The following is a 12,479-nucleotide window of genomic DNA, read 5'->3' as shown; positions in this document are numbered from 1 at the left end:
ATTTTCTCCCATAGAATAAGTTGTAATTCTAGAACCTGGGGAAAAGCATTGAATTTTTTGACCAAGTGACATTCTTTCAGTTCGTTCTTCCAACTAGTCCATACATGGCAAGCCTCGTTGGTATGATGGAAATGGACTTCTATATAGAAAGTTATGAATCAGAAAATGTTTGGATAGAAATCTTGCCTAACCACCATAATGACAACCTTTCTTGCAAAATAAACTAATAGCATCATTATACAACCAACCAAGCATCTTCACTACACCCAAAAAAAAGTTATCTCCATTTCTTACAACGTTGGCTCCCTTCTCATATGCTGAACTCGCACTGAATTGAAACATTTCCACGAATAGTGCCCGAGCAGTAAATATGGAACCCAAAAAATTAAGCCCCACATTTTCAATTTGACAATGAACATATGAATAGGTAATGTGCGCATCAACAGAAAAACAAACCCCCCCCCAAAAAAAAAAAAAAATTTAGCAGTCCCAAAATTCCCAAAAAAATCTTATCTCGTATTGAAGACACTTCATCAAACAGATGCACGAATTTTCCTATCTTTCTGAAAGATTGAATGCAAATTTGAGGTTGTCGATACTTTCCCCAACAAAATTTGAAATTGGGTGCCCTCTCTTCTGCCAAGAGGTAGATTGGGAGTGAGAGTTGGTGTCTGGAAGTCAAATCCCCCCGGAATTTTGTTTGAAGGAGCCGATGGAGCCTCCTCTGTTATGGTTCTGGGGTTAAGTACCTATGCCTTCCGCTTTTAATAGGCTGGTCTTTTGGGTAGTATTGGCTAGGTGCTTAACATTTGGTATCAGAGCGGGCTCCTACATCGCGAGTTCGAATCCCCGAGGGGAGTTATCCAGCGCGGGTGTCGCGAGCCCCGGACGTGGTGGGCATAAGGGATTATGGGATCTTGACCCATCCACTGTCATTGAGTGTTAAGCCACCGTGGACCTCGGCTTGCGAAGGTGGGGTATACTGTTATGGTCCTGGGGTTAAGTACCTATGCCTTCCGCTCTTAACAGGCCAATCTTTTGGGTAGTATTGGCTAGGTGCTTAACATCCTCTTTCTCTAGTGGCAAACAGGAGGACGTCTTGGCTTCTTTGCTTGGGGATTTTATATCTCATGGATAGAGAGGCCTTCTGGTTCCCATTTCTCTCGTCGCCTTTTCTCGCTTTTTCTCCTCGCCATGCCGGCTGCTAGAACGACGGACCCTAGCGGAAATGTGTTGCGGTTAGTTGGCCGTTGGGCTTTTTCCTATGGCGAACAGCACCCCTTTGGGGCTTCTCCACTTGTCGATTTTTTGAGAGGGAGGTGTCTCGGATTTTGGTTCATCACCTATGGAAGACATATAGCTTCCCATGAGAAGGGGGTTGGAAAATACCTCTCCGATTTCCAAAAATCGGGTCCCCGCCGTCTGATTTTGAAAGTTCGAAGTCCGATTTCGGATTTGTGTCCCCAATTTCGGATGTCCCTGCCGCTAGAGAGATAGAGGGCTCTCAGATTTCTTGCTTCTCTTGCCCGCCCGAGACAGTGTCTCGAGTGACTGCGACAGTGAGTTTCTCTATTGCAGAAATGAGTTGAGGTCGTATGACCTTTTCTACAGCAACGGATTTCTCTATTGCAGATAATTTAATCAAAGATGCACGCCATCTTTCGTCAAATGCTCTACACCATGCACGTATTTCTTCCAATTGATCGCACATGGCAATCCACTTTTCTTGGGATGTAAAATTGCTCATTGTGTTCCTGCTCTGATATCAGTTGTTATGGTTCTAGATCTAACACATGGATTCGTAGGGAGGAAGAAGAGAAAGACAAAAATCAAGCCAAAGGGAAGCATGAAAACCCTAGGTTCTTTGAGGAGAACGCACACCCTTGAGCTCGTTGAGGAGAACTCAAAACCCTGTTTAAGCTAAATCCATGTTTGCCTTTCTCATTACTTTTACCCTTTAAAAAGGGTTCACCCTTACAAGGTTTAAGATAAAATATTAAAAAAATACCCATGTACATAAAATATTCCAAAATGCCCTTTTGGCCTATTAATTCTTTAACTTAAATAAAATAAAGTAAATTAAAGAAAAATAATTAAAATAATAATATTATTACGTGCATAACACAATGGTAAGTATTCCCGCCTGTCACGCGGGTGACCCGGGTTCGATCCCCGGCAACGGCGCCATTTTTTTTTTTTAAATAAACCTTAATTATCAAATCAGATTCAATTAACATTCAAAACCTAAGTTCAAACTATATAAAAACTAAATTCGATAATGATGAATTACTCCTCTTCTTCCTCCTCTCGCTCGGGCAGCAACTCGTTCTCACGGGTGCTGCAATTTCCTGAAATCAATGGCTTCGGGTTTGCAAGAGTGAGTGGCCGGAGGTAGAGACGACGCCGGCGACGACGGTTAGAAGCCGACGGATGGAGGGAACGTCCGGCGAAGAACGAAACAGAGCTGACGTTCTCTAACCGGCTCTCTCGAGTCTTGGTTGGAGTCGGAATAGCTCCGGGAATGGTCGGAAATATGTAACCGACGCCGGAGGATGGTCGGAAAGCGGAAGTTGCACCGGAGAAGCCCTCTCGGATCACTTCTCGGTCTGGCGAGCGACGACTGTCGAACTCACCTCGACGGAGACTCTCTCGAGCTCTCCTCGGGTTTGTTCTAGGTTGCTGGACGGCAGTGGACGGCGGTGGCACGGCGGAAGATATTGGCCCGGCGAACGACGGTGGGGAACTCCTCTCGGGTCCTCCCCTGTTTCCGGTCAAAAAACCTCTGTTTTGGTCTTCCGTTTCTGTTTCTCTTCAAGCTGCCTTCTTTCGGGTCTCCCTCTCGGGTTTTCCCTCCCGGGCCCCCCTCTCGGGTCCCTTTCGACCTCTCCTTTCGACGCCCCTCTCTTGCTTTAAATACCATCTTATTTATTTTAAAACGATTTGACCTAAAAATCATCTCCATTTCACTAATGGCATTTTGGTAAATATCTCCTTCTCCACCATAATTCTCCTGAAATTCCATAATTAAATCTATAAAAAGCATTTCAGGAAGAAATAAACCTTAAAAGCAATGAAATATAATTCAGGAGAGAAAAATATGCAATATCGACAGTGATTAATGCCAAATTCAATAAATGCTCATTTCATTTGAAAACCAATAAATAACCACCTATAACACAATTATAAAGGTTATTCTATTATAATTAACTTAGTTCTCATGTCAGAATATAGCATCTATCAAACCACGACAACACATTTAGAATAGGAGGAGTGGTTGGCAAGGGGGGAGGAACTATTTGCCTCCGGTGATAGGGTCACCAGTGCCACCACCCAAAACTACGACTGGCCATATTTTTGCAGCAACCACTAGAACCAGCAACTCACCACCTCCACATATCAGAAAATTAAATGGGATGGAAATGGCTAACCGAAGAGCGAAGAACATCTGCTATAATTCTGACAAACCTTACAGGGCTGGCCAACAATGTACAAGATTATTTTGGTTGGAGTTGGAAGCATGGGCAGAAGAAGAAGAACCAACTAAGGATACTCCAGCAGAGGCTGAACCAGAAATTTCCTAACATGCCATTACCGGACAGAAGTTGGCCAAAACCATGCAAGTACGAGCAAAGGTTACTGACCAGGAACTTGTGGAGTTAGTTGACTCGGGCAGCACTCACAATTTCCGTAGTGTGACAGCGGTGAAACACCTCCGACTTGGGATCCAACCTCACCCAATTGCCATGGTTTCAGTCGCCAATGGTGAGAAGGTTCCGAGCTACGGGGTCAGCAAGGCGGTACAATTTTCCATTGGTAACACCCACTTTACCACTGAATTTTTTGTCATTCCTTTAGCCAGATTTGATATGGTGCTCGGGGTTAAGTGGTTGCAAACATTAGGCCCAATTTTGTGGGACTTCTCAGCTTTAACAATGAGCTTTGTGTCAGAAGGCAAACCAGTGCTGTTAAGAGGCAGTCATGCCGCAGCCGCCCCCCATGTCCACCTATTACCCGAGGAGCAACCACCAGGCAGCAACATCGACAAGTTACTAGAGGAGTTGACCGACTTGTTTCGGGAGCCGTTTGCCCCCCCCCCCCCCCCCCCCCATCGAGGCATTGTGTCCACCAAATTTGTTTAAAAGCCGGATCAGATGCAGTGGTGGTTAGACCCTACATGTATCCACACCTCCAGAAAGATGAAATCGAATGGCAGTGCAAGACCATGCTGGAATAGGGCCTTATCTGTAGCAGTCGTTCCCCATTTCTTCGTCGGTTATACTAGTTAAGAAGCATGATGGCACATGGCAGTTCTGTGTGGACTACAGGGAGCTCAATGCAAAAACCATCAAAGACAAGTTTCCCATACCAGCGGTGGATGAGCTATTGGATGAATTGCATGGGTCAACAATTTTTACCAAGTTGGATTCGAGATCGGGTTATAACCAAATCAGAATGCATCCTCCAGATATCAAGAAAACTGCCTTCCATACTCACCATGGACATTTCGAATTCATGGTAATGCCTTTCGGGTTATCCAATGCACTGTCCACCTTTTAGGCTTTGATTAATGAGGTATTCCGTGATTATCTCCGCAAATTTGTGTTGGTTTGCTTTGATGATATTCTGATTTACATCAAATCAAGAGCACAACATTTTGAAGACTTAGGACTTGTTTTCCAACTCCTCCAAGCACATCATCTCATCATGAAACACTCCAAATATTAATTTGGGAAGGCCCAAGTCACCTATCTTGGCCACATCATCTCATCAGAGGGCATCACAGTGGACCCAGAAAAAATTACAGGAATCACCAACTGGCCTCAACCGCACAACATTTCAGCCTTAAGAGGATTTTTGGGGCTAGCGGGCTATTATCGGAAATTTATACAAAATTACAGATCTCTGGCCAGTCCATTGACTAGTCTTCTCAAGCGTGACACCTTTGTTTGGGATGATGCAGTAACATAATCTTTCATGGCACTCAAGCAGGCTTTAGCTTCTACTCTAGTTCTGCAATTGCCGAACTTTGAGGCCCTATTTTTGGTGCAGTGTGATGCTTTAGGGGGTGGTATTGGGGCGGTACTACAGCAAGCACATCACCCCTTTGCATATTTTAATCGGCAACTAGCAGCACATAACCAGAAATTACCCGCTTATGAGCGCGAGCTGATTGGGTTGGCCAAGGCGATTCAACACTGGCGGCCCTACTTGTGGGGATGCACTTTCCTCATCCTCACTGAGCATTATAAAGTCAAATTTGTTCTAGCACAATGCATCTCGACTTCTCCACAACAACACTGGATCAGCAAATTAATGGAGTTTGACTTCACAATGGAACACAAGCTGGGCAAATTGAACAAGGTGGTTGATGCTTTATCTCGACATATGGACGAACCGCTCCAAGTCTATGCGATTAGCCAACAAAGTCTCTCTTGCTCGATTCCATTAAAGAGGACCAGCGGACTAACCCAGCACTCCGGGAGCTATCTCAGAAGATCATTGTAGGCACCATGGACTCCAGGTGGGCTATTCGTGACAACACCATTATGTATGGCAATCACATCTATTTACTGCACTCCTCTCCCTTGGTTGCCATAATTTTATCCACCTACCATGATAGCACTCATGAGGGCATTCAAAAGACATTGCATTGGATCAGGGCCGATTTTTACTGGCAAGGCATGAAGTCCGCAATTGCTGAGTACGTAGCCTCGTGTCATACTTCTCAACGCAACAAGGCAGAACATTTATCCCCAGCGGGTGTCCTTCAACCAATCGCCCTTCCCACATAGGTTTGGGCTGATTTTTCCATGGACTTCATTGATGGCCTTCCTAAAGCTTTTGAAAAATTTGTCCTATTTGTGGTGGTTGACAAATTTTCAAAGTATGCTCACTTTATCCCTTTGGCTCATCCGTATATGGCTTCACAAATCGTTCAAGTGTTTTTTGACAATATTGTTCATTTGCATGGCTTTCCGGAGTCTATACTGAGCGATCGTGATGCGGTCTTCCCTAGCCACTTTTGTAGAGAGCTCTTCCGATTATGTGGTACCAAGCTGAACTTTTCCTCTTTTTATCACCCGCAATCCGATGGGCAAACTGAGGTTGTTAACAGCACAGTGGAAATGTACTTATGGTGCTTAGTGGGCGACCGCCTGCAACGGTGGCTTGAATGGCTCCCTTGGGCTAAATATTGTTACAATACGTCCTTCCATACCGCCTTGCAAGCCATGTCATTCAAGGTCCTCTACGGCAAGGATCCGTGCAGATTGCTGTCCTATATTGTCGGTTCCACCAGAGTTGACACCCTTGTCCAGGCACTGCTGGACCGTGATCAGGTAATTGAAGCAACCACCCAATATCTCCAAAACTCTCAGGCCAAGATGAAAGCATTCTATGACAAGGCCCACCGAGATGTGACATATAACCCAGGTGATTATTTGTGGCTTCCCCTCCAACCCTACCGTCAACAGTCTCTGGCTGGCCCCTGCCACAAGCTATCTCCCAAATTTTTTGGGCCCTTTTCGATTCTCCAACGCATTGGCCAAGTGGCATACCAGCTGCAGCTTCCACCAGGTGCTCAATTGCACAATGTCTTTCATGTCTCCCTCCTCAAACCCTTCAGGGGTCTAGCACCACCTCCTCCTCCGCTCTTACCGCCAGTAAAGGAGAAGCGTGTTATTTTCTCTCCTGCCACAGCATTGCAAGCCCACCAACTTCATAAAAATTGGGAAGTTCTCATCCAGTGGGCTGACACAGATGCAGCGGCGGCAACATGGGAGGACATTTCACCAGGCCTACCCTACTTTTGAGCTTGAGGACAAGCTCTTTCTCCAGAGGCAAGTGATGTTATGAACTCGATAGCGAGCCGTGTAACTCCGCAGCGCCATGGTTGAGTCACTAAGTACTAAGTTCCTTAGTTTTATATTACTGCATTTTACATCAGTTGAGGAGTAAATATGCCACAAGGGTATTTTTGTAATTTTCACCCTAAACTCTGGTTTGAGTCAAGCTTATGTAGGAGGGAAGATGGAATATGAAGAGGCAAGTATTATTTTGTGCCCAAAAACAGGATCCCGAGTTCTCCTTGACAAGCTCAGGGTTGGAGTTCCCCATTGAACTCTAGTTCCATTGATCTCTTCTTCTTCCCCCCTTCCCCTTTCCGTTTTATAGAGTTCAGCCCAGAATAGCAGCACTAAACAAGTACACTGGGTTCAGGTGCTGTTCTTCAACTTTAGTCGACCAGAGCAGGGGCGTACAGTCCCATTCCAGTGAGCACAACAGTATGTTGTTGTTTGGTTTAACCGAGCATACATGTGGGTTGTTGCCCAGTTCCAGCCGAGAACAGTAGGGTACTGCTGTTCAGATCTAGCCGAGCCCAGCAGTCTACTGCTGTTCTGTTAACTTAGGCACACCAATGGGTGGCTACCTAGTTCCAGCCGAGAATAGCAGTGTGCTACTTTTTAGATCTAGTCGTGCCCATGTTAGGATCCTCATGAGCCATGGATCTTGTCACCCTCCTCTCTTCTCTTCCTTCCATTACCTTGCTTGACGTTGAGATGGAATGAGGGATTGATGGGAATTGAATTTCGGAAAGGAGAATTGGGGGAAAAATGGAAGAGAGCTTGAAGGAGCTCTTGACCTATTTATCTAAATTACTCTAGCTAAAGTAGACTCAATTCATAATTCTCATTACCCAAGCCGTCCCTTTAAATAGGGTGGAGGACGTCCAAAACCCTAAAGACCTCTTGGGTCAATGGTTCAAACCAATAAATGCTAAACCAACCCAAACCAAAGACAAAACCAAACCAAGAAACAATTACATGGAAATTAAAAAATACATTCATTAATTCCTACGCCTGTTGGTAACTCGTGATGCTATAGAGTCCATAACATCACCCCCCCCCCCCCCCCCCCCCTCCTAGAGAAAGAGCTTGTCCTCAAGCTCGAAGGAAGGATATAAAAGTCGAAATGCTGATAACGGCTCCCATGTGGTGTCACGGGATCGGCATCTGCCCACTGGACTAGAATTTCCCAATCCCCTTGAATGTGGCGTGCTTGTATTACCTGAGCCGGAATAGAAAGGACTCTGCCCTCATGTAGTGGCGGCAGTGGAGTATGCAGTAGGGGCGAGTCACCCTGGAAGGGCTTCAATTGGGAGACGTGAAATACATTATGGATCTTTGCTTCCGGTGGTAGCTGCAAGCGGTATGCCACGGGCCCAATTTGGTCCAATATCGGAAATGGACCATAATATTTTGGAGACAGCTTATGGCGCTTGGCTGTAGCCAGGGACAGCTGGCGGTAGTGTTGAAGCTTTAACCACACATAGTCTCTAGGGCAATAAGATGCCTCCCGGTGCTTCTTATCATAAAAGTGTTTCATAGAGTGTTGGGCCTCCTGCAGATGTGTACGTACCTCAGTGAGCATAGTGTCTCGTTCAGCTAATGCTTGGTCCAAAGTGACGACTTTGGATGCCCCAGGTTCATATGGTAACAAACTAGGTGGATCTCTTCCATAAACTACCCTGAAAGGAGTAGTACCCAGTGCTGTGTGGTAAGATGTGTTATAGCAAAATTCTGCCCATGAAAGCCATTTCACCCATCTTCTAGGTGCGTCCCCCACAAAACAACGAAGATACATTTCAATTGTGCGATTGACAACCTCTGTTTGGCCGTCCGTTTGTGGATGATAGGCAGACGAAAATGCCAATTGGGTGCCCTGTAATTTAAATAATTCCTTCCAAAAGAGACTAGTAAAAATGGCATCCCTGTCACTGATAATGGATGAGGGAATTCCATGTAATTGGACAATGTTGTCCATAAATAATTGAGCGACCTGAGCAGCAGTATATGGATGCGCCAAAGCAAGGAAGTGCCCATATTTTGAAAACCGATCAACGACGACGAATGTCACCGATTTATTTGATGAAATGGGAAGTCCAGCAATGAAGTCCATGGAAATATCTGACCAGATTTGAGATGGTATTTTCAGAGGTTGCAGTAGGCCGGCCGGACTTAAAGATTCGGCCTTGTTTCTTTGACAAATTTGACAAGCAGCTACATAATCAGCAATTGTGCTCTTCATGCCCTTCCAGTAAAAGTCCCGATTGATTCGGAAATATATTTTCTGTCGACCCTCATGTGTGCTATCATGGATAGAGGACAGGATGGTGTGAAGAAGTGGGGATGTATTATGCAAAAAGATCTATTTTTGTAGAGAATGAGACGATCCTGAATCGTCCAATAAGGAGCAGCTGTCCCCTATTGAATATCCTGATATAATGACATGAGATCCGGATATTGATGTACTTCCTCATGAATAGAATCTAATAGCAGTGCACGTGGGTGACTGATAGCATAAATTTGTGTGGCGGAAATATCCCGACGTGATAAGGCATCAACCGCCAAATTCGAACTACCTGGCTTATAATGAACCGTAAAATCGAAGCCCATGAGTTTAGTTAACCAATGCTGCTGTGGGGATGTGGTGAGGCGCTGTTCAAGAAGATACTTGAGGCTGCAATGATCTGTACGAATGAGAAATGGTCGTCCCCAAAGATAAGGTCGCCAATGTTGGATAGCCTTGGCTAACCCAATCAATTCCCTCTCATATGCAGCTAACTTATGGTGGTGTTGTCCCAACTGACGGCTGAAATAAGCAATGGGGTGTCTCAATTGTTGTAACACTGCCCCTATACCTCCCCCGGAGGCATCACATTCCACCACAAATTCTGCCTCAAAATCTGGTAATTGTAGGACTGGCGCTGAGGCTAAGGCCTCCTTTAACAGGTTAAAGGCCTGTTCTGCTGAAGAAGGCCAGTGGAAGGCATTTTTTTTAGCAAGTTGTTTAGTGGAGCTGCTATCTCGCCATAAGATTGGATAAATTTTCTATAATATCCGGCTAAGCCCAAAAATCCCTTTAACGCTGTGGTGGAGGTGGGAATCGGCCAATCTGTAACTGCCCGTATCTTGCTCTGGTCAACTTTCACGCCCACAGCTGATATGACGTGGCCCAAATATGCCACCTCAGATGTACCCATAGAACATTTTGATTTATTCAAAACCAAATGATGAGAGCGTAGAATGGTAAATACCTGATGAAGGTGGTGGAGATGTTTTTCCCAATTTTTGTTGTAGACCAGAATGTCATCAAAAAAGACTAACACATAGTGGCGCAGAAGTGATGAAAAGACCTCATTCATGAGGGCCTGAAAGGTGGATGGTGCATTGGAGAGACCGAAGGGCATGACGAGGAACTCGAAATGACTGTGATGTGTGCGGAAGGCAGTCTTCTCCACATCTGCCTGGTGAACTCGTATTTGATGATAGCCCGATTTCAAATCTAATTTGGTAAAAATTGTAGCACCATGTAACTCATCCAACAACTCGTCCACGACTGGAATGGGGAACTTGTCCTTAACTGTGTGCAAGTTGAGTTGCCTATAGTCGACATAAAATTTCCAAGATTTATCTTTTTACGTACAAGTAACACTGGTGAGGAGAAAGGAGATCGACTGGGCTGGATCACACCCTGAGCGAGCATATGCATGCATTGTCGTTCTATTTCATTTTTCTGGATATGCGGGTAACGATAAGGCCTCTTCAACAATTTCATTTTCAAGAAGTGCTTCTAAATCTTCTTCCAACAGTTCAATACTAAATAAACGTTTACAGGTATGTCCGGGTAGGAATTGTTCGTCACAATTAAAACATAGGCCCTTTGCCTTTCGAGCGTCCATTTCCTATTTAGTCAAAAATTTACGTGGCATAGAGTGTGGAGGCACACTGGTAGCCTAATCTGCTCGGTTAGGGGCAGAGGACCCAAAACGTGGACCAGATGCAGTACCCTGTATTCTGTTTTGCCAAAATGGTTTTCTTTGTAAAGACTCTTTTAGAACTCTCTGTTTGTGTTCCACAGCTCTGGCATAATTCATTGCTGAGTCCAAATTTGTCGGACCAAGTAATTCCACTTCCAATCTGACTACCTCTGTCAATCCAGCATTAAAAATCTGAACATGTAGGTGAGGAGGAACAAAATCACTAGCTCTGGCCAACCTTTCTTGGAACGTTTTTTGGTAAACTTCTAAGGTGCTGGTCTGTTTGTAGTTGATCAATTCCCCCACTGGGTTGCTGCTAGCTGGAGGTCCGAACCTCAACTGGCAAGCATGTTTAAAGTGCAGCCAATCCTGAATGGAATGGACATTTCGGTAGTGATGGAACCACATGAGTGCTTCATCGAGCATGTGGTAGGCAGCCAAAGTAACCTTGTCCTTTTCCACCGTTTGTTGATGATAGAAGAATTGTTCACATTTTGTGAACCACAGTAAAGGATCTTTAGAGCCATCATATGTAGGAAAGTTGAGTTTAAAGTACCTGGGAACCGTTGATGGTCCTTGTGCGTGAGTTGCCATTGAACCCATTGGTTGGCGCTGGGTTGGATTTGGTGGTGGCGTGAATTGTTGGTGGGGAACTGGTTGTGGTTGAAAATTGGTTGCTGGTGGTGGCGTTGGTGCTTGAAGTGCAGCAAGTTGTCGGAGGATGGTTTGTAGAGATGATTCCAGTGTTTGTAAGGTAGTATTGATGTGAGAAATTTCAGTACCTTGAAGAGTGGATCGTTGTTGTAGTTCTGAAAGTACTCGACGTATGTCCTCTGGAGAAGAGGAATCACCGAGGGTGGACCTGTCTGATACCACGTTGTTAGGATCCTCACGAGCCATGGATCTTGTCACCCTCCTCTCTTCTCTTCCTTCCATTACCTTGCTTGACGTTGAGATGGAATGAGGGATTGATGGGAATTGAATTTCGAAAAGGAGAATTGGGGGGAAAACGGAAGAGAGCTTGAAGGAGCTCTTGACCTGTTTATCTAAATTACTCTAGCTAAAGTAGACTCAATTCATAATTCTCATTACCCTAGCCGTCCCCTTAAATAGGGTGGAGGACGTCCAAAACCCTAAAGACCTCTTGGGTCAATGGTTCAAACCAATAAATGCTAAACCAACCCAAACCAAAGACAAAACCAAACCAAGAAACAATTACATGGAAATTGAAAAACACATTCATTAATTCCTACGCCTGTTGGTAACTCGTGATGCTATAGAGTCCATAACAGCCCAGCAGTCTACTGCTGTCCTATTAACCTAGAATAGCAGAGTGCTGCTATTCAGATCTAGTTAAGCACCATAGGGAGTTTTTGTTCATCTATAGTCGAGAACATAAGTGGAAGAACTTACTCTCTCAATTCTTGATCAATCCATCCCACACCATGTAACATGATCGAAGACAAGGGACTAACATCTTGGTATCAGAGCAAGGTAACATCTTATGATCATTATTTCGTTCATGAAATTTTTGAGAAAAAAAAATCGTTAGTTTTTCCTTGTTACAATTTTGGCAGAATTCTGACTTCTAAGCCAAATTCCAATATTTTCTAGGGTTTTTATAATTTTTATTTTTTTTTGTTATTTTAGATTTTTCCTG

Source organism: Aristolochia californica, unplaced genomic scaffold, assembly GCF_029961685.1.
Source record: "Aristolochia californica isolate CCGP_79_NKW_82.1479 unplaced genomic scaffold, dmAriCali1.0.hap1 SCAF_8, whole genome shotgun sequence".
Taxonomy (NCBI): Eukaryota; Viridiplantae; Streptophyta; class Magnoliopsida; order Piperales; family Aristolochiaceae; genus Aristolochia; species Aristolochia californica.
This window is presented reverse-complemented; position numbering follows the sequence as displayed.